This window comes from Macaca mulatta, chromosome 1 (genome assembly GCF_049350105.2).
Source record: "Macaca mulatta isolate MMU2019108-1 chromosome 1, T2T-MMU8v2.0, whole genome shotgun sequence".
Classification (NCBI taxonomy): Eukaryota; Metazoa; Chordata; class Mammalia; order Primates; family Cercopithecidae; genus Macaca; species Macaca mulatta.
The window spans coordinates 14,163,552-14,190,948 of record NC_133406.1 but is presented as its reverse complement, the minus strand read 5'-3'; the positions used below and the strand labels follow the sequence as shown (position 1 = coordinate 14,190,948).

General features: G+C 47.5%; 1 long non-coding RNA gene across 1 annotated transcript; it reads left to right on the top strand.

Moving 5' to 3' along the window:
- Positions 1 to 110: 110 nt before the first annotated feature.
- Positions 111 to 26,838, top strand: LOC144340228 (uncharacterized). The gene is made up of 3 exons (XR_013416034.1): positions 111 to 222; positions 23,100 to 23,245; positions 24,227 to 26,838. It is a non-coding gene; the product is annotated as an uncharacterized LOC144340228 (long non-coding RNA).
- The last annotated feature ends 559 nt before the right edge of the window (positions 26,839 to 27,397 follow it).

Below are 27,397 nucleotides of genomic sequence, written 5' to 3'. Positions count from 1 at the left end.
CAACATCAGCATGAGGAGGCGCCACAGCACCCTGCACCCAGAGCTGTCCTGGCAGTGGCTCCCAAGGCCATGGAGCAGCCCCCGGCTGAGGAGAGGCACGTGACAGCCAAGGACATTCTGCGCTCAACAGACCGAAGCTCCTTATCCCAGGCTGATTGTTCTCGGCTGTGATCGCACCGCGGCAAGAGAAACTTGAACGAAGGCTTAGGATGACACAGATAGGTGAGCTGCTGATGTTTTCACGTTTCTTTTCCCTCTTCAGCCATTCCGTGGTTTTTTTTATGGGTTGGAGAGGGAACACATTGCCTGCCAGAGTACTGCATCTGTGCAAAGTTTTATAATAATGCTACTCCCACGACGGTGTGTCTTAGAGGCACATCAAGGACAGGAGCCCTTGTCCCATTTTACGGATGAGGAAACCAAAGATGGAAAGAAATTCTGCTCTTCAGCCGGGCATGGTGGCTCATGCCTGTAATCCCAGCACTTTGGGAGGCCAAGGCAGGCAGATCACTTAAGGTCAGGAGTTCAAGACCAGCCTGGTCTCGAACCTGTCTCTACTAAAAATAAAACCCTGTCTCTACTAAAAATACAAAAATTAGCTGGGTGTGTTGGCGTCTTCCTGTAATCCCAGCTACTCGGGAGGCTGAGGCAGGAGAATTGCTTGAATCTGGGAGGCGGAGTTTTCAGTGAACTGAGATCGCACCACTGCACTCCAGCCTGCGTGACAGAGCGAGATTCTGTCTCAAAAAAAAAAAAAGGAATTCTGCTCCTTAACTTGACCTAATGAATTAGGCTTCCTTCTAGAAATAATTAAGGCTTTGATCAAATTGTATCCGAAACAGAATGTGAAATAGGACATGTTCTCACTCAGAAGTGGGAGCTAAACGCTGGGTAGAGAGGGTCATTCAGAGTGGATAATGAAACTTCAAAACGTGGAAGGCAGGGCAGTGAGGGCTGAAAAACCTCCTGTTGGGTACAATGTTCACTCTTCAGGTACGGGCACACCAAACGCCTAGACTCCCCCACTTCCTAATATGTTCATGTAACCAAACTGCACCTGTACCCCCTAAATCTATAAAAATACACAATTTTTAAAATATTCTTCACAGGCACGCACACTCACACAAACTCTGCTGCTCCCCCGGGGCCCTTACCTGGCTTCCCTCATGATGCTTTCCTATCTCCCAGCTATGAATACACCACACTCAAACATGTCTCTTGGTTTCACTTCATTGGCCAAAGAAATGGTTACCCAGAAACAACCAGTGAGGGGAGAGGCAACACATTTGCTCAGTCCAGGACAAAGGTGGCCCACAAAAACAAATTTTTTTGTTGTTTTCTTGCCTTTTAATGCATCCAACAGAGTGCTATTGAGGGAGGCCTGGGCCTGTCCCATACTCTCCGGGTCTACAAAGACTTCTCAGTGTCCCCCAGGACTGGGGGTTGCTCACACAAGAATACAAAAGCTTCTCAGCCTGATGCGGTGGCTCACACCTGTAATCTCAGCACTTTGGAAGGCCAAGGCAGATGGGTCACTTGCGGTCACAAGTTCAAGACCAGCCTGGCCAACATGGTAAAACCTGGTCTCTACTAAAAATACAAAAAATCATCCAGGTGTGGTGGCACATGCCTGTACTCCCAGCTACTAGGGAGGCTAAGGCAGGAGAATCACCTGAACCTGGGAGGTAGAGGTTGCAGTGACCCGAGATTGGGCCACTGCACTCTAGCCTGGGAGACAAAGAGAGACTCTGTCTCAAAAAAAAAAAAAAAATCTCATTTTAGATCTTGCCAAAGTCACAGATTAATGTGAGGCCCCCTCATTACCAACCACTGGTTCAGCTGTGGGAAAGCCACTCCAGCTCTTTTGTGGGAGAATCAAGGTCAGACCCCAGGGCGGCCCTCTCTTCTAACTACCATGGTCTTCCTGACTTCCATTCAGAGTCAATCCTTCCTCTGTTTCTCATAGACTTTTATTATTGTTATTATTTTTAATGAAGATATACCTAGAGTCATATATCATTTTATTACTGTTGCGAATATTATTAGTAGTAGTACTTATTGGGTGCTAGTTTGTATTGAGTGCTTTTCATTCATCATCACACGTGATCTTCTTAACAAACCTAGAGTGTAGGTAACATTAATACTATACTATTGCCACCATCACACCGATGAGGAAACTGTGACTCAGAAGGTTAAATAAAGTTCCCGAAGTCACACAGCTACTAAATGACGGAGCCACAGTTTCAACTCAGGGTTGACTGACTCCACCAAAGATCATCTATTGCAATGCTTCCCGTATGGAACACTATGCCAAGAGATGCTAATAATTGCTATCTGACCTAAAATGGGTGGATAGGGAAGTTCTGGATCAAATAAGTTTAAGAAATACTACATTACTCAGTGGTCCCCAAACTTTTTGGTTTCAGGAACTCTTTGCACCCTTAAAAATTATCAAGAGTAGGCCAGATGCAGTGACTCATGCCTGCAGTAGTCCCAGCACCCTGGGAGGTCAAGGCAGGAGGATTGCTTGAGTCCAGGAGTTTGAGACCAGCCTGGGAAATTTAGTGAGACCCTATCTCTACAAAAAATTTACAAATTAGCTGGGTGTCATGGTATGCACCTATAGTCCCAGCTACTCAGGAGGCTGAGGCAGGAGGATCATTTGAGTCTAGGAAGTCAAGACTGCAATGAGCCACGATTATGCCACTGCATTTCAGCCTGGGCAGCAGAGCAAGACCCTGTCTCAAAAAAAAAAAAAAATCAAAATCTTCAGAGCTTTTGTTTATGTGGGTTATGCCTATCAATATTTACTATCATCAAAATTAAACTGGGAATTTTTTAAAATATGCAATTGTTCATTCAAAAATAACAATAATAAATTTGCTCCCTGCTAACACCGTATTTTTGTGAAAAATTATTCTATTTCCCAAAACAAAAATAACCAGTGAAAAGAGTGGCATTGTCCCACATTTTGGTCCAACTCCTCAACATTCAGCTTAAGAGCTGGATTTTCACTTCTGCTTCTGAATTCAACCTGTTGCACTATCATGTAGGTTCTAGAAAATTCTGGTGTGTGCTTGTGACAGAGTAAGGGTAAAATGATGCCTTTGTCTTGTTCTGAAGGTAGTCTCGACTTCACTGACCCTCCTGAAAGGGTCTCAAGGACCCTTAAAACTTCTGGCCCACACACTGGAAACCACCATTCTACTTTGAATTCTCTCTCTCTTTTTTTTTTTTTTTTTTTTTTTTTGAGACGGAGTCTCACTCTGTCGCCCACGCTGGAGTGCAGTGGTGCGATCTCAGCTCACTGAAACCTCCGCCTCCCAGGTTCAAGCAATTCTGCTGCCTCAGCCTCCTGAGTAGCTGGGATTACAGGCCCCCGCCACCACACCCGGCTAATTTTTGTATTTTTAGTAGGGATGGAGCTACCCTGCATTCTTTTAGAAACCCACAGTGCATATCAGTGAGGCGCAGACTCTGCGAAGTCCTGCAGGAAGGGATCATCTTTAAGGTCTAACTGAATGTTTCCCAGACTTACTGAGTGGAACATGTTTGTTAATCGACGTACCCCATGACATCATGTGGAACGGCCTTCCCGTGCTAACCGTATGAAAGTCTCACTAATCTGCCTGCCTCCCGCCCTCAGGCAGGGTAATCCTAGAGCCACTCAGGAAACACATTTTGCGTTTCACTACACTAAATCTTGCCTTGTCAAGCCGTCAACCTTCAGTGTTTCTTCCAGGGAAGCCGCACGGCTCAGTGGAAAGACCACAGATTTAAGACTTGAAATCTGCATCCACCACTTAACTAATTGTGTGACATCAGGAAAGCCAGTGAAATGCCCTTAGTCCTTCTCATCTGTAAAATGAGAGTAACACCTAATAGTGAAAGTTCCATAATCACTTTTTGTTTCATGAGTCTAGACAGAGACCTGATCGCTACAATGTAACCAAACCACGCTTCATGCATTTCAAATCACTGGGTCTCTCTTGGCTCCTATCGTTCTTGATCATGTTTTGTCACAATTTTGTTCATTTGCTTCATGTTGTTCTTTTGTCTGAGATGCACTCCCCATCCTTCTGCCTGGAAAACTTCTACGCATCCTTCAAAACCCTGAACAAAGTCCAACTCCTTTAGGAAGCCTTTTCTGACACTCCTGTCGCATTTCTTAGCCTTCAGCCCTCAGCACAGACCTCCTCAAACCTCAGAGGCAGTGCCTTCCTCGTAGTCACTTCACTGTCTTTCCCCAAGTCTCTCTCTCCCCACCCCAGGCCCTGAGCCCCTCAGAGTCACTCTGCCTCCTTCTGCTCCATGCATGCACAAGATAAACCTCAAACAGCACTCATTCAGTAGAGGTTATCTTCCTGCGAGGCTAAGCCCACCAAGAAATCCTTTAGCCTTTCCTTGTGTGCTAATCGTTCTGCATCCTCCCTCCCCATCCGCCCTGCTCCTTGCAGGTGCAGGCAGGTCTTGGTCTGACAGAGGCTCAGAGGCTGACCGTGCAGCTCCTCTCAGCTCTGCCCATCTGAATGCTGTCCTCAGGCCTCTCTGGCCTACAGTCTCAAACTAGGAACAGAGGTGCATGGAAGGCAGGGGTCTGATGAGATGACAGCCAGGGGACATCAATCACCAGGGCCTAGCGGCGGTGGCATCCTGGGTGCTCTTCCTCAGGAACTGCCGCCTGACTCTCAGTTCTGCCCAACATTTACCAAGGGCCTGTCTGGGACAACCCCCACCAATGGGTGCCTGTCCCACCCACATCTCACCACTAGCAAAACCCAGGGCTGAGGGCTGTGCAAGGGTCAGATTATCTAGAGGACTTACTGCTGCCCTTCAGGGCAGCCATGAAGCTGGACTTACAAATTCTCTTGTAGAGAAGGCTTTGTGGTCCTGGCTCTCTCCATGGGCTTTGCACAGTTGTTCCTATTAAGTTTTTTCCACAGCAGGCTGTGGACATCACAGGGAGGCAGCCATGTTTGCTGGGAGCTCAAGGGTCATTGTGCCTGGGGTCCAGGTGCTGAGCAGAACAGTGAGGAAAGACAGAACATACAGGAGGGCACCAGATGTGCTTTGATCATGTGGGGAAGAACATCACGAGGTTAAAATAACTTTTCTTACTCCCTATGTCATCTTTGTAGGTTCTAATGCAACTTTAGGATCTGTTTGCCTTTAAGTTCCTTACTGGACAAAGTCAAAGGGACAGGAGTAATTTGGAGTTCTTATATGCTTTCTGACCAGGTACATATGATTGATTATTAAGTATTTCAGAGAGAAGTGCAAAAGGACAAAACCCTCAAGGGTTGCCCCAGTTAAATGTGAACAGAATCAAGTCATAGCTTCCACCCCATACAATGTTAAGGCATTCCTCCATCCAGCATTTACTGAGCACCTAGTATGTGCTCTGTACTAGGTTCTGAGAGCATGGTGGTGAGGAGGACCTACATGGCTCCCATCCTCCATAGGAGGAGAGAGACAGAAACCAGATAACCACACACACACACACACACGCACGCACGCACACACGCACATCACACATCACACATATATTAACAAGGGAATTAGTGCTTTAAAGTTCAGGAATTATAAACACAAAGAAATGTGGTTCTAGACATGGTTCATGGAAGGCTGGAGGGCTGTGGACTTTTCTCCAGAGGAGTAATATTTCAACTGCATCAAGCAAGATGAGATGGTGGCAGGTGAAGGGGACCCAGAACAGGTGGGAGGAGAAGCCCTCTAGGCAAAGGGAACAGGTGCTAAGGTCCCAAGAAAGGGTGGCATTCTGAGTTATATTTTAGGAAGTCACTTGGGCAGGAGGGGCAAGGGTAGAATCAGAGAGACCCATCAGGAGGGCACAGGTGCTGGTGGCCTGAATGAAGGGACTGGCGGAGAAACTGCTGTGTTCTGGAGAATGCTGGATATGTCGCTCCAGGGCCCCAAAGGGAAGACCTCATACTCACCTCCACTTGGCACGTGCAGAGGAGAGGGGAGCCTCTGGTGCCATACTCAGAGAGGCAGATGCTGACAAAAGAAATCAAAGAAAAATGCCTCTCTGGGCGCATGGACCGCCGAGTCCTGCCGCACCTGGGCTTTGTCCGAGGCTGAGGGAGCGGGCTGACCTGGGTAGGAGGAGCAGGAGCAGAACAAGCCAGGGTCTTCCCCTCCTTCCATACAGCCAGCCATGGTCCTGAGGCAGCCAGGGACCAGCACTTACACAGACCCTGCCTGGAGGTTCTGGTTTCCCCAGTCCCAGAAGCCAATGTCATTCATGCCTTTGCTGACCTGTGGCCTCCCCACGACCCTGTCCTAGTGCCCCAAGGCACTAGCCTCCAGCTTCCCAGGCCACATGTCCCAGGCTCCTTCATGCCTCACTGCAGTCTGTACCTGGCCTCCAGGGGCACCCATGCCTGCAGAGACTGCCCAAGTGGTGGATTATCAGCCTGTTCTTCCGTCCTGCACCCTCAGCGTTGCAACAGAGGAGAGCTCTTCCCCACCCTTGGCTGCAGGGTTGGTTGCATAATTTGCATTGGGCACAGGTATGTGGTTAGAGGGCCAGTGTGTTCGCTGCAAGCATAGGCCTGACAAGCCTTGCATGTTTCCACTGCTCTTTTGTGTCTCTGCCATCATCAAAAGAAGAGTCTCCTGCCTGGGACCCAGGGTGAACAACCATGGAGTAAAATCAGCCCCGCCAACCCTGCAGACCTACAGCCTGAACGTGCAGATCCACAAAACGAATGTCTACGACTGCTCCTGAGATTTTTATAGTTGTTCATTGCTGACATACCTCTCTCCTTGCCTGCCATGTCTTTAAGATGGTGAGATGTCCGAGGGTCAGGACCACACTTATTTTTCATCTTGTTTCCCAAGAGCCTAGCACAGAGCAGTTATTTAATGAACATCTCTCAAATGTAGAAAGGAATGCACAGGTGCACAACTAAACTATCCAAGTAACCGGATCAGCCTTCTGGGGATCCCCTGGCCCAAGGGTGATCATGGGACAGACTGAAGACTACCCAGCAGGCCTCACGAGGACAGACACACAGGCCCAGGGTTGGGCCAGCCCTCAAAATAGGCAAGTGAGCCAGGCAACACCCCTGGGATTGTATTTCACTATCCCTCGACTGAGCTGGTGTCCTCAGCTTGCCTTTCATGTTTCAGAGACCAACAGCCCCTCTTACAGGCAATCCCTGACAACCAGCCGGTTTTCTGTGCCCCAAACTGCTCACGCCCTCTGTGGCCGGGGCTCTGGGGGAGGAGCTCCAGATGCGCGTGCCGGTCTGGTGGGGTGGCAGCTATTCCAAGAGGGTCGCATAGGTCAAAAGCAAAAGGAGACCAGAAAACCAGGCCACACTCTGCCAAGAAACAGAGGGAGGCTGGATGTCCCAGGCCACCCAGACTCGGTATCCTCAGGGAGAGCAGAGAGGGTGTCAGCACTGCCCAGGAGGCTGACAGCTCCCCAGCTACGGTCCCCCATGGCCCAGGGGTCTGTGGTGCAGAACATGGAACCCCTGAAAGGAGCAGGCTAAGTGGGACATAGGTGGGAAGGTGGAGCCTGCAGATGGCCGGCCATCCTCACCAGCTTCCTGGCACAGGGGACCCAAGGCCATACATCCAAGGAGGGCAGGGAGCCCTCGGCTAAGGTCAGCAGCCAGCCCCAGCTCAGGGTGAGTGGGCACCGACTGGGTAAGGGACAGCAGGGGCTCCTTTTTCCTTCCTGTGGCTTCTTGGATGTCCTTTTACAAAGAGAAGTACATCAGGATCTCAACGGCCCTGCGTGTCCCTGGTCCCAGGCAGCCTGGGGGTCCCCAGGGAGCCACAGGGGTTTTCTCTCCTGAGTTGCCTGGTGCCCTGGGCCTCTGCGGGGAGAGCACCGTGTTCTGAAATTCAAGTGGACCTTGGCAATGAGGCAATCTTGACTGTGAGATAGCCCCACTATTTTTGGAAACTAGATTAAAGGGAAGGCTTATAAATTACTTCTCTATCCACTGAAGGGCAACTCCAGATCTTTTAAAGAAGGTTGCGAAATAAACCTTGACAGTTTCCTCCTGGTCTGGGACTCATATCTTTTTTAAGCAAATGAACAGCACCTTGTCTAAATCAGGATCCATAAAGACGCAGTTGGCTGGTCTTAGGAATCAGTCAGGTGGTTTTGTGCAATACGCTTGCCCAGTCACGCTGGGACCCAGCGTGCCCCAAACACTGTCTTCTTAGCAGACATAGAAAGCTGTTGCACTCAGCTGACGACCTCACACAGACCCAACTGAGAAACACATACACGATCGCACACTGGAAATAGAAACGGTCCCTTTGCATTCAGTCTTGCCATAAAGGTAACATTTACCCGTAGCCCTCGCCCCTCTGCAGAAATGCATTTAGCTGTCAGCATCCATGGGCATCCAGTTCTATCCATTCACCAGAACCTTGAGGTTATGCTGAACTCAGAAAAATATTTTCCTTTTTGTTTTGGTTGAGTTTTGAGGCTGAGGTTCAGAAGCAGGGAACCAAATGACATAACGAAAGAGTGAGATCCAAGCTCTTATTCCCCAGGAGCCCTTGGTCCACATGGCAGATGTTCCAGGGATTAAGTCATCCACAGAAGAGTTATGAGAAAGGATACCACCCACTTTAAAAGCAGTACAATCCCACGGGGGCAAGCGTGGTAAGTGGAAATGAAGAGAGGGTTGACATTTCGATTTAAAGCTCCAGTAACTTGCAGGTAGTGTTTCAAGGGTGTCTGGTGCACAGGAAACAAAGAGACGACTGAGGATGGAGATTAACCCCTTAGCCTCCACCACTCTTTTGGCCTTGACCTTCTTGGTTACAAAGAATGGCAGAAGGCACTACCAAAAAAGTGGGAGAGCGGTGTTTCCATGTCCTGTGGCCAAAGGCTGGGCCCCGTAACAAATAACTTACATGCAAGAACATCTCGCATGATGTATCTGTTCTTAATGTCTTCCATATAATGAAACAAATATGCATTGAGCATTTAATCTGATCAAAAATAAATATTGAGTTCCCACATGAGGCTTAGTCCAGGTCATCACAGGCTTATGAGTGCGACAAGGTACACCCAGATAAACTAAGTGCAGAGTAATCACAGGCAGCAGACTGGAAAAGCAAAGGGAAATTGGAGACAAATTGTCCAGGGGGTCTGGCACAGGTGGCTCAGCCTCTTGCCCTGAGTTTGTTCATTTCTCAATTAAGAAATCAAAATTGGGGTGGGCATGGCGACTCATGCCTGTAATCCCCGTACTTTGGGAAGCCGAGGTGGGAAGATCACTTGAAGCCAGAATTCAGGACCAGCCTGGGCAACGTTGCAAGACCTCGCCTGTACAAAAAATAAAAATTACCCAGGTGTGGCAGCATGCACCTAGAGTCCCAGCTACTCAGGAGGCTGAGCTGGGAGGAACACTTGAGCCCAGGAGTTCAAGGTTGCAGTGAGCCATGATTGCCCTACTGTACTCTAGCTTAGGCAACAGAGGAAGACCTTGGCTTTAGAAAAAACAGAAATCTAAGTCACATCTAGCCATGGAATCCCATGGTTCTAAATACCCCAAGTTGGCTGGTAGTAATAAAAGCTTACGTGCACAGGTTGTGATGCCCCTGGCACACTCGTGCCTCCTGGGAGGCCGGAGAGGCGGTGCTGAAGAGGGTCAGCTTCAGGTCAGAGTCTTGGGAGGATTTCCTAGAAGGGATCAGTGGGTTTAAGACAGCAAAGAAGGAGGAAAGCATATGATATGGTTTGGCTGTGTCCCCACCCAAATCTTGAATTGTAGCTCCCGTAATTCCCAAGTGTTGTGAGAGGAACCCAGTGGGAGGTAATTGAATCATGAGGGCAGGTCTTTCCCACGCTGTTCTCATAATAGTGAATAAGTCTCATGAGATCTGATGGTTTTATAAAGGGGAATTTCCCTGCACAAGCTCCCTCTTGTCTGCCGCCATGTAAGATGTGCCTTTCTCCTCCTTTGCCTTCCACCATGATTGTGAGGCCTTCCCAGCCATGTGGAACTTTGAGTCCATTGAACATCTTTTTCTTTATAAATTACCCAATCTCAGGTATGTCTTCATTAGCAGTATGAGAACAGAATACAGCATACGAGTCGCAAAGCACTCCTGGGTGGCACAGGGGTGAGAAGAAGGGGATATGCTGGGGAGAAAAGAACTGAAGGAGGAGAGGGAAGATACCTAAGAAGAGGAACTACAAGAACCCTCTGAAAGTCCTGGGCTCTGACCAAACCAGGCAACACAAACCAGAATAAGTCACTACCTAGCCGACACTTAAGCAAACCCAAGTTTACCCAACTCTGCCGAAGATGAATTGGAACAATGCCTTTTCCATGGGCCTTATTTCATTTGATGCTCATAACAATGTGGCAAGGTGAAGCAGGGATTATTCACCCATCTTACAGATGGGCAGCTCTGACCCATGGCAGCCAGGGGCTGGCCCACAGTTGGCAGCTGATGGCAACATGGCCCTTATACCACCTGCTTCCCGCCACATGACCCCAGAGCCCCATTTTGAACTGAATCCAAAAATATAGATTTCTCTGAGTCTTCGTATTTTCTGAAACTACTGAACCAAGACATCAAAATACTCTCCAAACAAAACTGTCCTTTCATCCATTTCTGAGACCTTCTATAGAGAAGACCACCAGATAGCCCTTTGCCTGTGGGTAGTGGCAAGCACCCGAGGTCAGCTGGAAAAAAAAAAATCAATCCAAGGAGGTCAGCTCTCCACCAGTCTAGAATTCCCGCTGTTTAAATGTCTTTTTTCTAACCCAGGGTATAAAATAAATTAGGACTGCCGGAATGTTAAACTTCAAGGTGGAATTTAATATATATATATATATACACACACCTACAGCTGAAACTTTTTGCTTGAGAACTACATACACACGGTGGATGTATCGATGAACCGGCACAGGGAAGACTCAGAATCATGCTGTAGATCAAAAGGGACATTGAAGAGCATCTCATCCAAATGACCCCTGCATTTTGGGAAGGAGAAAGCCGAGGCTCAGGAAAGTCAAATGACTCCTCCAAGGTCACAGAGAAGCCAGCCAGTGAATCTGTCACTGGCCTATTCCAAACTCCAGACAACGCCTTCCCCTTGTGAGGGGTGAGAAGAGTCGACTCTTTTGGCTCTGTGGCACTTCCTCTGAGGATAACAGGCGTACACATTCATCAGGAGAGTCACTGCTCCCGTCAGCATCCTGAATAGTGAAATGCCTCGGGCTGTGGCACAGCACAAGGGCTGCTGGCATATTCACACTGTCGGGCAGGACAAGCGAGGACTGGAGGGATGAGGTGGGAAGAGGGCAGAGGAGAGGTGGCCCATGCAGGAGGCTCCCCATGAAAAGATCGAAGATGGGTGCGAGCAAAGGCACACCGGCCAGAGGAGGCTTAGTATGATCAGAGCTATTCCATTGGAATACACAGAACTGGCTGAGCACAAATGCAGGACTGCTGTATGATTCCATTCCTGCAGCTTTCAAGAATAGGTAAAACCAATGCAAGGTGATCAACGTCAGAAAACTGTCAGCCTTAGGGTGGGGAGGGTGCTATTACTGGGAAAGCATAGAGAGACTTTCCTTTTTTTTTTTTAATGGAGTCTCGCTCTGTCACCTAGGCTGGAGTGCAATGGCGTGATCTCGGCTCACTGCAACCTCTGCCTCCCAGCTTCAAGTGATTCTCCTGCCTCAGCCTCCTGAGTAGCTGGGATTACAGACACCTGCCACCACGCCCGGCCAATTTTTGTATTTTTAGTAGAGACGGGGTTTCACCATGTTGGTCAGGCTGGTCTTGAACTCTTGACCTCATGATCCACCCTCCCGGTCTCCCAAAGACTGGCCTCAGGCTGGTCTTGAACTCCTGACCTCATGATCCACCCACCTCGATCATGTGATGTGATTACAGGCGTAAGCCACCACACCCGGCCTGCATGGAGAGACTTTCTGGGGTGATGGAAATGTTCTCTACCTGGATCTGGGAAATGATTGCACAGGTGGATGCAAATGTGAAAGGTTATTGAACCGTACATTTCAGATCTGCACATTTCATTGCATGAGTTGTGCCTCAAAAAAATCTGGTGGGAAAAAAATCAAGAATGGATCAAACAGGCTATGTGTGGAGGTAATGACTCCTCTGCTCCTAGAAACATTCAGACCTAGGCTCTGTGACTGTTCAGCGCTGCCACAATTTGAGCATCAGGGGATGGGGCTGCAGGCTGCACTGCTTTCAAGGGACCTCAGTAGTCCTGGGAGTCCGAGGGCTGGCAAGGAAGCCACATCCTCATACAGCTCCTGCTGACATCTGCCCAGGCTGGTTCTCTCCCTGTGGTTTCCTGGGGGCTGTAAGCGCTGCCCCTGTCCTGTATAGAGGGCTTCTTCCGTGCCATCCTCCAATCACACACACCATGGAGCCAGGCAGTGCCTCCAGACCTACTCCTATATCTTGCCCAGTCTCTTGCCTGACCCTTCCCTAGACCCGCGATGTGTCCCAGGCCTCCTCTCAGTGTTGTAGACCTTCCCTTGCTCTGTGGCCGTCCTTTGCCCAGGAGAGGGATGGTGGTTCCCAGTTCTGGACCCCATAACCCAGGCCAGCCCAGGCTTGCCCAAACTCAGTGCTTGGCAACCCCCTTCCCTTACACATCCTTGGAGTGTAAGGGAAAGCTCAGTCAAGCTTCAACTAAAGCTCAGTCCCTGTGTTTGAAGGCCTTGTGTGTCTGAAATGAGCCCTGAGCTGAGCTGGCCTGACACCTTCCCACAGGAGTCCCTATGTGTGTCCTGACAGGAGCTCACACACCCAGTCCCATATCTGCAGGACAGAATTCTCTCGACAGCCTAAGACCCCTCATGTAGACATGCTTACTTAAACATGGCATTATATGCCACTCACCCGTATCATTTCTGCATCAGAACCAGTTGGTTCAATGTCCTTGTCCCAAAACAGAAAGCTATAAACTCCTTCGCTCAATCTGATGACATAAGTAAACATGAATTCAAAGAGTTTAGCTCCAAGGTTGCTCAGTGTGAGGAATTGACTGTGACTAAGGATTTATCCATCATGAAGCTGAAGTGGAAGGACTCTCAAAGAACAAACATGGCAACAGCAATAAATCAGGAATTACAGAAATAACAGCAGACACATAAGTGCTTCCAGGAGGCTGCCTCCAAGAACTGGGTGAGACTAGACCCCAGGACTCCCGTCCTGAGCACCTCCCAGCAGGCATGCCCATGTCAATCTGCTCTGTCAGTCCTCACCTGAAGAGGGAGACTTCAATTCCCACTCATCAAATGGGAAGACTGAGGTCACACAGGCTAGTGTTTGGCTGATCTGGGGTGCCAGAGAAAAAAATCAATCGAGCCTGCCCAAAAAGGTTTCAGGATGCTGCTGGAGAAACAACCAAGAACAGCTAACAGTGCGCTTAACACTTCCTGAATGGCTATTTTGACTAGGCAGTTTTCTATGGCCCTTTGTAAGTATCATCCCACACTATGTGTATTAATACATTCAATGCTCACAGCAAACTTCTCAGGATAATACTATTGTTGTCTGGCATTTTAAAAATCCAAAAAATCAGGCCCCCAAGAAGTTATGCAAGCACAGGGTCATATAGCTGATGAAAAAAAATGCTATTTTTTTTTTTTTTTTTTACTTATTTGTTGTGTATTGCCAGTGTCTACCATTAGAATGAGGGCAAAGGTTGATAGCTGTTTCTTCAGTGCCTAGATGAGTGTATAGCACATCATAGATGTTCAATAAATATCTATTGAATAAATGTCTGACTGGGCCAGGACTTGAACCCAGTAGACTGGTTCAGAGCTAAGCTCATAAACAGTCAAAGAACAGTGCAAAGTCAAATACTGATCCGGGAAAATAATGCAAGCATTGTCACAAGGTATTGAGAATAACTTTCAGTTAGGTACAAGGAAGACCAAGAGGGCTGTGATACCAGGGTGAGTTGGTAAGGAAGATCTGAAATCTTCTTATCTAGAACTTGTTAAACTAATCAAAATCAAAGTGACCTCTTCGTATCCTTCCCTACATAGAGGACACAAAAAAACCCTGTCAGGGAAGAGCAAAAGGGGTCAAAGTAGTAGCCGGCCAGAGTTCCTACAGGGCGAGATGAGCCCTAGTTTTCTAAGAGCCCCACGGCAGCTGGCTTACTCCCTTGCTCTGGCTCCTGCTCCCTGGGCTGCTGACTTAAACCCTCTCAGGTGTGAAGGGGCATCCCATGGCCACCCCTAAGCTGTGCATCAGTTCCTCTGCCTGGATCCCTTAAAGAAACTCATCCCTTTGGCTGCAACCCCACCCCAGAGCTGGGAAATTCCAGGTGAGAAGCCTTGAGCTCTCCGGCTCCAAGATCCAGAAGGAGGGCGGGGCACGGTGGCTCACGCCTGTAATCCCAGCACTTTGGGAGGCCGAGGCAGGCGGATCACGAGGTCAGGAGATCGAGACCATCCTGGCTAACACGGTGAAACCCCGTATCTACTAAAAATACAAAAAATAAGCCGGGCGAGGTGGCGGGCGCCTGTAGTCCCAGCTACTCTGGAGGCCGAGGCAGGAGAATGGCGTAAACCTGGGAGGCGGAGCTTGCAGTGAGCCGAGATCACACCACTGCACTCCAGGCTAGGCGACAGAGCAAGACTCCGTCTCAAAAAAAAAAAAAAAAAGAGAGATCTAAAAGGAGAAGCTTGGGCAGGACTTCCCTTCCCTCATCTGCAAGGCCCAGGAGATGCCTGAAACCAGCCTCCCTGCAGTGAGGTTGCAGTGAGCAGACACATCTCCTGGTCTTTTGCCAAAAAGTGGATTCTGACTCAGTCCATATGAGACGGGCCTGAAATTGGACATTTATCACAAACTTCCAGGGGATGCCCCTGCTGCTGGTTCCTGGGCCACACTTTGAGAAAACAGACTGTAAATAATCCCACTTTTATTTGCTTGTTTTCCGCCAAAACTTATTCTTCAACTAATCTTAAGAAAGGACATTGTTATAAATCTGTACAAAGACTGCATACCCACAAGGGTGCTTATTAGGGTGTCCACCCTTTCATTTAAGGGCCTCCTGTGTGCCAGGAACAGGGATTAAAGTGGACAACTGTCCTCATCCTCATGGAATCCACAGTCTACACAGGAGACAGTTAAAGGAGCAAGCTCAATGCAAGATGGGCAGTGTGGAGGCCAGGTGCCCTGGGGACTGACGGAAGACTTCCTGGAGGAAGTGATATTTGAGCTGGACGACTGGAAAGAGTGCGTTGTGGGATCCCTGGCCCAGGACTCTCCAGCTGTTCCTACCAATGCCCGCCAGCCCTTCTCCGTCAGGCTTCCTGACTATTTTTGTCGTTTGTCATGGCCCACTTGGAAATAATATTTGTAGGAGATAAATGGGGGAGACAGCTCACAGCCAGAGGTCTAAGCAGATCACTACCCCAACACACACTGCTAAACCACTGGGGCACCCAATTGGGAGCCTCCACCCCAAGCCCACTCAGACATGCCTGCCCTAAGGAGCATACTGCAAGGGCCCCCACAGTACGTGTGGAAAGAGCTTGATGATTTTCAAATCACTTTCACATCGGTTTCTCACTGGAGTCTCACAACCAGGGCAGGTGTTACTGACCCCGTGTTATTGGTTAGTGGGGGGAAAAAAAATGAGCTGTGAAATGACTCAGCAGGGCCCACGGTGAGTCAGCACCAGGGCTAGGTGGGCAGGTCTACAGAGGGATGTTCAGGTCTCAAAACAGGCTAAGCTGCATTGCCACAAATTTTTAAAAGAAGAAAAATGATGATGTGGAGGTACCACCCTTCCTGGGGGTTGGGGCGGGGAGACACTGTCTGTTTCTCTTAAATGCTCTAGATTCCTCCCACCTTCACATTTCAATGGTTGTCCATTGAAATCTATACGTTGGCTGCTACTGCCCCTAAGATTCTGAGAACACCTGGCGAATCTCCTCCATGATGAAAAGCTTGCTTTTCCTCAATACAGCAAAAGCCCTGTAAATGGAGCAGTCCACAGTTCGGGAAGATTCGGTGACATAACTTAGAAATAGTTGACTCTAAGCAAGTGGAAGCAATTGCCGATTCAGGATACACACCAGACTTTTCCACAGCTGCGTCAACAATAGCTATAGGAAAGAAATCAAGACAGTACAGGAGGCTTTGGCCACAGATCCCAGGTACCTAAATTAGCCAAGCTTTGGAAGGAAGCCACTTCAAATGTTCATGTTCAAACAATGCTGCAATATTTCTTTGTTTCCACTGAGGTTTCCACTGAAGAACAGCTGTCAACAACTCAGGAAGACGGTGGTTTGGTCCAAGTCTTTCTTCTTTGTAAATGTTCTTTTATAAACATTATATTGCTCTTTTCAGCAAGGGGAATATAAAGGCATGTACAATTATTCCAGAGGGGCCACATATGTCTACATGTGTTCATGGCTTTATTTAGTGTCTGCATCTGAGAGGTGAAACAAAAGTCCTATATATTTTTAAAAAGTGTTCTGAAATATATTGTTGAAGGAGGAGGTCATGAAAACGCTTTCTCCTATCTGCTAGAAGGGTCCTCTGGTCTTAACAAAAGTTTCAGTAGAAGAAATGCTGGTCAGCACGGGCTGTAGGAAGTAGGGAAGGGAAGTTGGCGTTTAGTGGGTTAGCTTTCAGTTTGGGAAAATGAGAATATTCTGGAGATGGATGGTGGTGATGGCTGCAGAATAACATGGATGTACTCAATGTTCCAGAACTATACACTTAAAAATGGTGAAAATGGGCTGGGAGTAGTGGCTCATACCTATAATCCTAGCACTTTGGAAGGCCCAGGCGGGCAGATCACGAGGTCAGGAGATGGAGACCATCCTGGCTAACACGGTGAAATCCTGTCTCTACTAAAAATATAAAAAACTAGCCGGGCGTGGTGGCGGGCGCCTGTAGTCCCAGCTACTCGGGAGGCTGAGGCAGGAGAATGGCGTGAACCCGGGAGGTGGAGCTTGCAGTGAGCCGAGATCACGCTACTGCACTCCAGCCTGGGCGACAGAGCAAGATTCTGTTTCAAAAAAGAAAAGAAAGAAAGAAAGAAAAAAGAAAGAAAACGGTCAATTTAATGCTATGTATTTTTCACCATAATAAAGAACATGCTCAAAACAAGTTTTGACAAAATTTTTAAAAACTATCATCATGCTGAAAAGAATCTAGGAGATTTTAAAAGTTTATTATACTATTCTGCTTCACGTTTACCAGTAGCCCATGTGGGCTGGGCATGGTGGCTCATGCCTGTAATCCCAACAGTTTGGTAGGCTAAGATGGGAGGATCACTTGAGCCCAGAAATTTGAGACCAGCCTGGGCAACATCGTGAGACCTCATCTCTACAAAAAAAATGGTAAGAAAATTAGCCAAGCACAGGGGCCCATGCCTGCAGTCTTAGCTACTTGGAGGCTGAGGCAGGAGGATCAAGGCTGCAGTGAGCTATGATTGCGCCACTGCACTTCAACCTGGGAGAGAGTATGAGATCCTGTCTCTAAGAGGAAAAAACAAAGAAAAGGAATAGCCCATGTGACTTCCCCTAATCACAAACTCTGCATTCAGAGTACCTGATCTGCTATGCACACTCAGGAATCATGGACATCCGGGACTCCCATGCCCGTCCCCAGCCAGGCCTGCGTCTCAGCCATGCCCTGCAGCAGCAGTGCTCTGCGCCCTGGACTGCCCACAGGGGCTGTAGGCATGTTCTCACCTGGCCCTCTCATCTGGACAGCTACATCTATCACAAAGGGTTCAAGTGACCGAGCCTATGAGATCGCAGGAAAAAGTCAAGAACCTGTTCTTCTAACTCTTTGCTCAGCTAGCCAAAGCTTTTGATGTTGTCAGTCAACCGATTCCAGGCAAACGTTTCCTAGGTTACAACGTGCAGCCCAGCTCACCAGCATCTTGAGACAGCTCCACGGTTGGCTGTCAGGCTGGACAGTGGCTCAAGGGCACAGTTGCGGGGTACATTGTCTCTCACCTGCTGTCCAGAAGGAGTCCCCTGTGGGACTCACCAGAAGATACACCTTGTGATGAATGTTGAAACAAGAAACCCAAACATTGCTGGAAGGACCTCTGCTTTCTAGTTCTGAAATCGTTTTTAATCTTTCCTCCAGCAAAACAGTTCCGTCAAAGTTATTTTTTTCCATGGATAGTATGTGTTGTCTTCCCAATGCCTTGCCCAGAGGCAAACCCCAAAACAAGAATACTTATAGCTTATGGATTGCCTACCAAGGGCCAGAGGCCCCACTATAGCATCTCTTGTAATTTTCCTAAGAGCGCTGCAGGAGTTTTTATCCCACTTGAGGGATAAGGGGAATGAGGCTCAGAGATGTCAAGTAACTTTCCCCAGCTCACACAGCCAGGGAGTGGCAGAATCAGACTCAACCCCAGATCTGCCTCCCTCCAAAACCACGCTACCTTTGAAAAGAAACACAAAACTTTGAGAGCACCACACAACTCACATCGATCCTGAGTTCAGCTGTGATGTCCGGATATTTGCAGAACTCTGGGTCAGTGACTGGAACGATCTGTTTTCAGAACAGAGGCCGCCCCAGATGCTGAACACCTCGCAGCCCCCTGTGGAATGGCTACCACCTAGGAAGCCCTCAGGAATGATGTCTAGTCACAGAATTCAACGCTGAATGCTATTTGTATTAGTTGCCTGGATGTAGCCCATTCAATAATTCAGCATCAGAATAACAAACCACATGAAAGAGATCAGCATGTGCTGTGGAAGGCTGCGTGACAGAGCACGGCAACACCATGGTGACAGGTTTTCCCCTAAAATTAGAGTCCCCAAATGTGCTAATAACGCTGTCTGGGCGTCAGGCAAAGAACTGGCCAGTCGGCAGCATCCGTTTACAGAATACATTCCCACAACGTACCTGGAAAATAGTATTCATATCTATCACCGAGGATCCGGCCAGCACTTCCGTGGGAAACGAAACGAGGGTGAGAGAAAGTATGTCTGACGGGGTGGAGGAGAACAGATTGGCACAGGGTCTGCACACACCCCAGTGAGTGGGGAAGGGCAGTCCTTCCAGAGGGCAGGTGAAAAGCAATACCTAGAACATTGATCGAGGCCCTTGTCTGTTCCAGGAGGATGGGGCTCAAGGGGTCCTGGACCCCTTTCTCTCGAATTCGGGCAAACCAGTGCTCCCCAACCCCAGCTGACAAGTATCGGCTCTGACCTCGTTGCCTTGTTTGTAAGCCCTCCCCCAGCATCTGCAGGGGCGAGGGTGCATAATCAGGCAAAAGAAAAGACCTTGGAACATGTGGTTCTGAAAAATGTTTCTAGTTAATTCAGAGGTTCTCCAACTTCATCATGCATCGGAACCCCCTGGCAGGCTTGTGAAAACACACAGCGTCTCTGATTCAGTAGGTATTGGGTGGAGAATTTGCTTCTCGAAGTTCCCAGGTGATGCTGATGATGCTGGCCCAAGGACCACACTTTGAGAACCACCGGTCTAATTATTTAATGTAAGTGATCTAAGGGCATGAGAACATTGCTCTGAATAACAAGGATATTATTGTCGAATGCCTCCCATGTGCCAGACACTTTACTGCCTTGGCTATTTACTACCCCCTTGCCAAGTGGGAATTACTATCTCTGCTTCACAGACTAGAACACTAGGGCTCAGGAGCTGACTGACCTGCCTAACATTGCACAGCTCATGATCGAAGGAGCAGAGATTTTAACTGAGGTCAGGATGACTAGGAGCTTCCTTCTTTCCACCTCCTTTCCCATCTCATCTGGTGACCCTGGGACAGGGGAAGGATTCACGAAAACCCTGTGTTCTGACAATGCCAAGTGCCATGCAAGCTGACTGAAAACCCAGCTCACGGACAGGCTGGCCACCCTTGGGGGTATGATGTTCATAGGCACTTCAGGTCCCTAAGCACCGACAGAGGCCACAGACTCTGAGCTGGCCTGGCAGAGAATCAGGTAACAGGTGGACTCTTGAGTTACACCTATCCTCAACGAGCAACAGTGCCTTCCATTTGAATGGCATTACAGCTGACAGTCCTCACCTCCCAGTGTGGGGAGGAAAGTCGAGTCTGTGATAGACAAGGAATGCACTTCAGAGGCGAAGTATTGTGTTGCCTGTGGGCCCTGCCAACTCGAAGGAGAGGAAGGAAAAGCAACCACTACTCACTCAGTACCTACTGTGAGCCAGATTACTCCTCATACCAACCATCTGTTTTAGGAATCGGGAAGCTGTGATCAGAGAGGTTAAGTAACTTGCCCCAGGAGGCAGAGCAAGCAAGAAGCTGGGAGATGGGATTTGAACTCAGGTCTCCCGGAAGACTGCATCTGTGCCCACCCTCTGACAGGCCTAACAAAATCTCGGATTCAGAGCAGATCCTTAAAGCCTTCCAGTCCAGCTCCCTGGTTAGACTCACGAAACGGCCACGATGTGTCTGCCCAGTGACAACCAGCACAAACAGGAAGGTCCACCCCTCTCTGCCGTATCACCTGCTGAAATTCCCCTTCTGCCTTAACATTCCCTCTGAACAGGAAAGAACATTTTCAACACCCCAACACCTTCCCAATAAGGAGTTTAGCAAAGGCAGGGCTGCTCCCCAAACCACGTGATTTTGAGGTTGATTTTACCAAGACACAGTCACGAACCTCTCGTCCTTTCTCACCAGCTCCACTTGCTATGGCAGGAGCAGCTGCCTTCAGCCTGGCGGGAGGGCTTTCCGAGACACCTGTACCACAGGTAACCTGAGCTGGAACCTCAGTTCTACATAACTCGTACCTGGGGAGTTTGTGCCTCCCAGAGCCACAAAACACAGATTCAGGCAGAGCCACAGTGTAAACAGTCACGCCTGCACCCCAGAGCCCAGCATGACTGCAGGATGACCACCTACCTCACCTGGGAAAGCAGGCACCAGCCCTGCACAGACACCGCCTGGCCTCCAGGTCGGCCTCTGTGTTGCACTGTCTCAGCCACATCTTTTCACAGACAGACCTCTGAAGTCCTCCCTCCCCCGTCCATGCCCAGAAAAGCCCCTGAGGGTAAATTGGGTTCACATTGGGCTTAGCCTGAGGGCCTCAAACAGTTCCCAGAGGAAAAATTCAGCCAGGTAGCAGAATCCTGAATCTTTTTCTACTTTGGGGTGCAGAGAAATCCTCCTCTTACATTCCAAAGCCGTCCATCAGCCCAGGACACATGGCATTGTCCTGGACACATGGCAGCCCAGGACACATGGCATTGTCACAGCAATGACCTTCTGATCTAAATTTCTGCCAGCCTAAACATCCCGGAACCAGCGCACAATGGAGAAGCCGCTGTCGTTCACTGAGGCTGCTATCTCCTACCATTTAGTGTTGCCTCTTGCCTTGTTTGATAACAAGATGTTGTATGTCTCAATGTAAATACAATCAGAGGCAGCATATGGCTCGCAAAGCACCATTTACAACTATTAGCGTGCACCAGCTTTCTGCTCAGCTACGCTCCACGCTGCCATGGCGCAGAATCATGGGGGTCCGCCTTCTCCTTGGCCTCAATCTGTCTGCCGAGGCTCCCTCTGATGCTAATGAGAAGGAAGCATGTGGGTCCCGGGGAGACCGAGTCCCAGCATGCGGTTCTCAACAAAGTCAAGCAATTGTCCAAAGTGAAATATTGAATTGAAATGAACCTGCTGTTTCTGCAAGAAGATGTTTTTGGGCTAAGGCAGTTTCAAAATGCAATCCAACCAAAACATCTGTGAAACCAGAGAAACGGGGATCCTTGAGAACAGCCTCATTACAGCACAATTTAAACACATTCTGAATGTGTTTTTAGACATACCGAATTTCACCGGGCTCAAAGCTCAACTTGTGGAGGCGACTGATGAATCGTGGGTGTCGTTACAGTCATGGGTTTTCCTTGTGAGAGCCTTCCAACATTTTCAAAATGTGCGATTTTGCCAGGGTGATCTGGGCCAGCCCTCATCTTGCCACACTGGTCATAGAAATCTTACCGGTGACTCTTCTGTTACACGGACACCATGAAAATGCTGCATGGCCATATCAACTCACGCATTGGCTTTTTGAACATTTTTGTTTGTATGCTCATTCTGTATGGGAATGCCGATCTCATTCTGGGTCTCATTTTCAGACCCTCAGGGACAAGAAACTCAAACCCCTTCCCCATATATTTTGCCCTATGTCTTTGGGGAAGGGGAAAAATACTACTGGGGCAGCCACAGTCAGCCAGAAGAGAATCAGGGGTCCAGGTGAAGTTAGCAGGTTGAGGGGAACTGATGGAGCGCAGGGAGTGGGGGAAGACACAGCAAATAAGAAGTGAGGTCAGGAACACGGCGGGAGCAAAGACAAGGTCAGACACGGCTCGGACCCAATCAGGACAGAGCCCACAGAGTGCAATCCGGCCTGAGACAGTGCCTGGGCAGAGGCTTCCCAGAGAGATGACTACAGCTGTTCAGGCCTGCACATACTATAACCTTATGCCAACTTCAAAAGGTTACTCTTAGTCTGGGCCAACTGACCACACAACCTTCACTCCAACTCTGCACCACTTCAGGAACCAACTGGAACAGAAGTGACCCAAGGAGCCGCCCATGCCTCTTAAAAGCACCCTTCTGTCTAGGAAGGATGCCTCACCCAAAACCCCTGGAGCAAGGATAAGTCGCTACCACGAGGTAAAAAGAGACAGCCTCGAGTGGGAACCCTGAGTGGGAATTCTTCACCAGGGTCTTGCTCTGTATGAGGAGTCAGCACTATCAGGAGATGCAGGCAAAAGGGACTCCTCCCCTGAGATGGTTTAGACAGTGCCACAGTCACGAATGCAAAAAAAAAAAGTAATTTCATTAATGCTCACAGAGGTCCCTCAGTCGCTTGGAATCCAGCGCTCATAATCCCAAACATCCAGTCTTGTAACTAACCAGGAAAACCCTTCTCTGTGGCTTCCCCATATTTTTTGCCTTGTGTCTTTGTGGGGAGGGGTAAGGAAAGCCGCTCCCTCCAGGTGCCATGAAGGTCTGTGGACTGCGCTGTGGCTGCTGATGTCAGAGAGGACAGTGTTTTGGAGTGGGAGATGATTTGAGTTGCTAACTAATGTAAGTCCTTTTCCCTCAGATGCCGTGAATGAACAGATTCTTGCATAACGAATGATCGAATGATCGTTTCCTAGTGGCGCGGTTCACCCATTTCCCCGCCTCCCTTCCTGCTCAGATTCCTGTTCCTGGAGATACTGAAGAAGTAACATGGTATTTGCAACAATGGTGCGTGGTAGCTGAGGAATATCGTGCAACGTTTGACAATTAACGTAGATACTGTTATTCTTAAGCCATGCACCTACGCATGATGTAAAACGGAGCTTCTTTAGGTTGGCAACTGGATGGAAATTGAAAGCTAGAAATGTGAAGTATGACTTACAAAAGTATTTAATAAGATTATATTTCATTTATAGAAAATCAAATTTAAGATTCAGTTCGATTTAAAGAATTTTTATTTACCATTTTGACACTTATTAATTATAATTTGTAATTTTGCCTTTGACTTTTCATGTTAATGTTACAAGAAAAAAATAACTTCTTTGAAAATAGATGAGAAAATGCCTCTTTGATGTTTTCACATGTATTTTCTCATTTTTGATGAAAATATATTCAAATTTTGCATACTTTAAATACATTTGCATTTTTGAAATCCTTTAGCTCATTGCTATCAATAGAACAAAATTATGTAAAAATGTTCATTGTAATGACAGAATCTGTGATCACGATGAAATTAAGGCAAAAAAATTAAGGAAGTAAATACATGATCATTATAAATTATGAGTCTTTATTTTGTTAGTCATTCAAACAAAACAAAAGAATATTTAAACATGTATGGCAATAATTGATTCAGTCTTTTTTTATATCTGCTAACTTTGGATCATGTAAAAACTATAGCTTTACCTATTTTTCAATTTTGTCTTTATGCCTATATTTTTTAAAGTATGAGAACAAACTGTATTTTTTCTAACTCTTTGTAAGCTTGATTGATATTTCTGAATATTTGGGCAAACAAGGGACTTTCTTTGCCCTCCTGCCCCGGGCTCTGCTTATGTTGGAGGCAGGCCCTTCGGTATGAAGAGGATGAGACCACACACATTTACAAACATGGAGGGCAGGCAGTATCCATTTTCCTTTAAATAACCACCTTTAGATGACTTCAAAACACCTTCAGCTTTTGTTTACAGAAATTTCTTTTGGCCTTTGTAGGAACTTTTCTCACAAGTCTCGTGTACACATAGCTCAGTGCCTGACACATGAGCCATTCAATCAGCATTTGTTGACCGGCTACACCTGACAAGCCACCCCGGGTGCTGTAGCTTCCGCTCTTCCATTCATGACACATGGGAAGAGAATATGAAACCTCAACAGATTGTGGCTGAAGTCTAGATGGTTTCATCAACAGCTGTACATCCCCCAAAAGGAGTGACTGAATTGGATTTCACTCACGGGTCACAATTTGACACAACGGTAAACTGTCGCCATCACCCTCAAACACGGGGAGTGATCGCTCCAGAAACAGGGGCCTGAAAAATCTTATTATTATATCTCTTAGATGGCATGCATCACAAGGCACCAAAGCCCCTCCTTCCTTTGTTTCTGGGAGAAAAAGGACCGCAATGGGAACTGAGCTGCTGCATCTGTGAGCACTTCACAGCAAGAGAAAGTGAAGAGGTGTGTGGGGTAGCAGAAGCAATATGACAACCCAGGCTGGGGAACAACAGCTGAGCTTCATGTCACAAGGGGATGCATTTTCAGCCAGCCACACACACACACCAGGATGCCAGGTTGCAAAACACTCAAATTCATCTGGAAGCAATAGCACCACCAAAGATCATTTTCACCAAGTAATGAGACAGGTCAGACCACCTTTTTCTTATCTGCACATAACAGATTCATTTCTCCCAAACAGTAGGTATAGTATTGTCTTTGCCCCTCGGGGTAGTTCTTCTCAACCTTTTACACAAAATGGCACAGGTATAAAATAATATTTCTGTGGCACGCAGGGGTAAATGGGAGGCTGCTGCTCAAAGCAGGCGATTGGCCCAGGACTCCTGGCTGCTGCTGGCCCCAAGGAGGTGGGTCACAGAATTTTGGCATAGCTGAAATGCGTTTGGCACAGGCCTCATTCCAACCGTGGGGAAGCCTTGCTACAAGACAATGCCTTTCCTAATACAGTTCCAGAAAGTAGAGGGGAGAGGTCCTTTATAATCCCGGATGCCCCACTCACCGAGGGAAGGGGATGAAGAAAGACCTGCCATACATTGTGTGAAGTGGCTCTGCCTTCAATGTCATGGCCAAAGCACAGCCCTGCCCACTTGAAGAAATAGGATCTACCTTAGGAAGATGAGAGAGGTCCTTGGAGGCTTTACTGCTGATTTTCTCTTCTCGTACCTGCTTTCCCACCAGGGAAGAGCTCCCTGCCTTACTTCGGGACCTTGAGTTCCCTGGTGGGCTCCTCAAATTCTCCCCTCACCCAAACAGAGAGGTCCCCCAGCAGTGATGCTCCCTGCTCCTTTGGCAGAGCTTCCAGCCGCCTAAGATGCTGCCTCAACAGCACTTACGTGTTTAGTCTTTCATCTCTAAGGATTTTTTCCGGGCATGGGGGCACATGCCTGTAGTCCCAGCTATTCTGGAGGTTGAAGCAAGAAGGTCGCTTGAGCCCGGGAGTTCTGGGCTGCCGTGTGCTGTGCTGATCAGGTGTCCACACTGAGTTCGGCATCATTAAGGTGACCTCCTGGGAGCCAGGGACCACCAGTTTGCCTAAGGTGGGTGAACAGGCCCTGCCCAGGTCAGAAATGGAGCAGGTCAAAACTCCCACGTCCATCAATAAGGGGATCGTGCCTGTGAATAGTCACTGTACTCCAGGTGGGCAACATAGCGAGGCCCCATGTCTAAAAAACAGAATAAAATATTTTCCAAGGAATCACAGTATCAGTAAGTAGGAAGCTCCTTGCTGCTGTTGGAAACGGGATTGAGTATGACATTGGTAGGATTAATAAGGTGGGTGCTCCTGAAATCACTCAAAGCCTTCTAGCGTGAACCCAAAGGTGACTGATTTGCAAACGTTGATTAAATTGTTCCTCCAAGCAAATCTGGTGAGGGTAAAATTAAAAGAATGTCTGAAAAGCATTTTTAAAATTTTGATTAAAAGTCCGTGGCACACAGCGTATCGGACACCCAGAGCAGAACATTTAACAACCCCTGCATGCCACAAAATTATTCACATAAAGATCACATAATAATCAGTAATGGCCATTACTTTCTTGATGTTTTCTTTATCTTTAAAATCAACAACTAAAAATTTGGAAAGAAAAATAAATGCCAGTGTTGAAAATACTATTCAGACACAGAAAAATATTTTATGTATGAACTAAAATTTGTACTCACCAAACAAAAATATTACACCTTGCAATTCACACTCTGCTTCACTGTGTTAAATTTTTAACATAAACAAAATCTTCAAGCAGTGATATAAACTGACAGAATTGAAGTAGTTCAGGATTATGTTTCTGTCTTCACAATTACAAGCTATCACTCTTCCTTCTGAATCCACAGAAATTTTTATCTGTCTTTTGAAAAATATTCTGTTCATGTACAAAGCGTATGTGTGTATGTATGTCTACACACATATACATGCACACACATCACCCTTTAAAATATTGTTAAATGTTCGGCAGGTTGCTTACTTCATTTAACACTATATCTTGGAGATTGTACCATAGGTACTCTATCATACTGTGTATCAGTTTGTATAAATCTACCTTATTTTTGTTGGCAGTTGAATCGTATTCTATTAAATTGACATGCCATTTTATAAACGAATGTTTTGTGCCCAGGGACTGAAGATATAAACTACACCCACAGTCAGAATGAATGCCGCCAGTTCATTATAAATCCACTCCCAAAATGAAACGTAGTTCTGAATACACGTGTTGGGGGAACCAACCCGCATACCTGAATGTTCTCCAAATTACTTTCCGTGACTTTCCGCAGAGAATACAATTCCTTATTAAAGAAGACATTTAGAAACTGCTAAGACACCTACCTATTTTATTACAACTCAACAGTAACTGTGTCAATTGTTCAGAACTTAGAGCATAATTTTTTGCACAAGATGACTTTTGTCACAGATATTACCTAACACTGCCTGTGCTTGGTGATAATAAAAAGTAGACTCAATATTTGGTTAATTTTACTCTTGTTTTAAAATTCTCTGCAGAAAATGCATCCCGTTATTGCGGGCTCCGGGGAAGACCACTCCCCCGGCTCTGGCTTAGTGCATCCCTGCTAAATATTGTATCACTGGAATGCATTCTCCTTGTTGTCTAAAACACAAGCTCTAACTCTGCCTTCAATCAGCTCCCTGTTTTGAAGTGA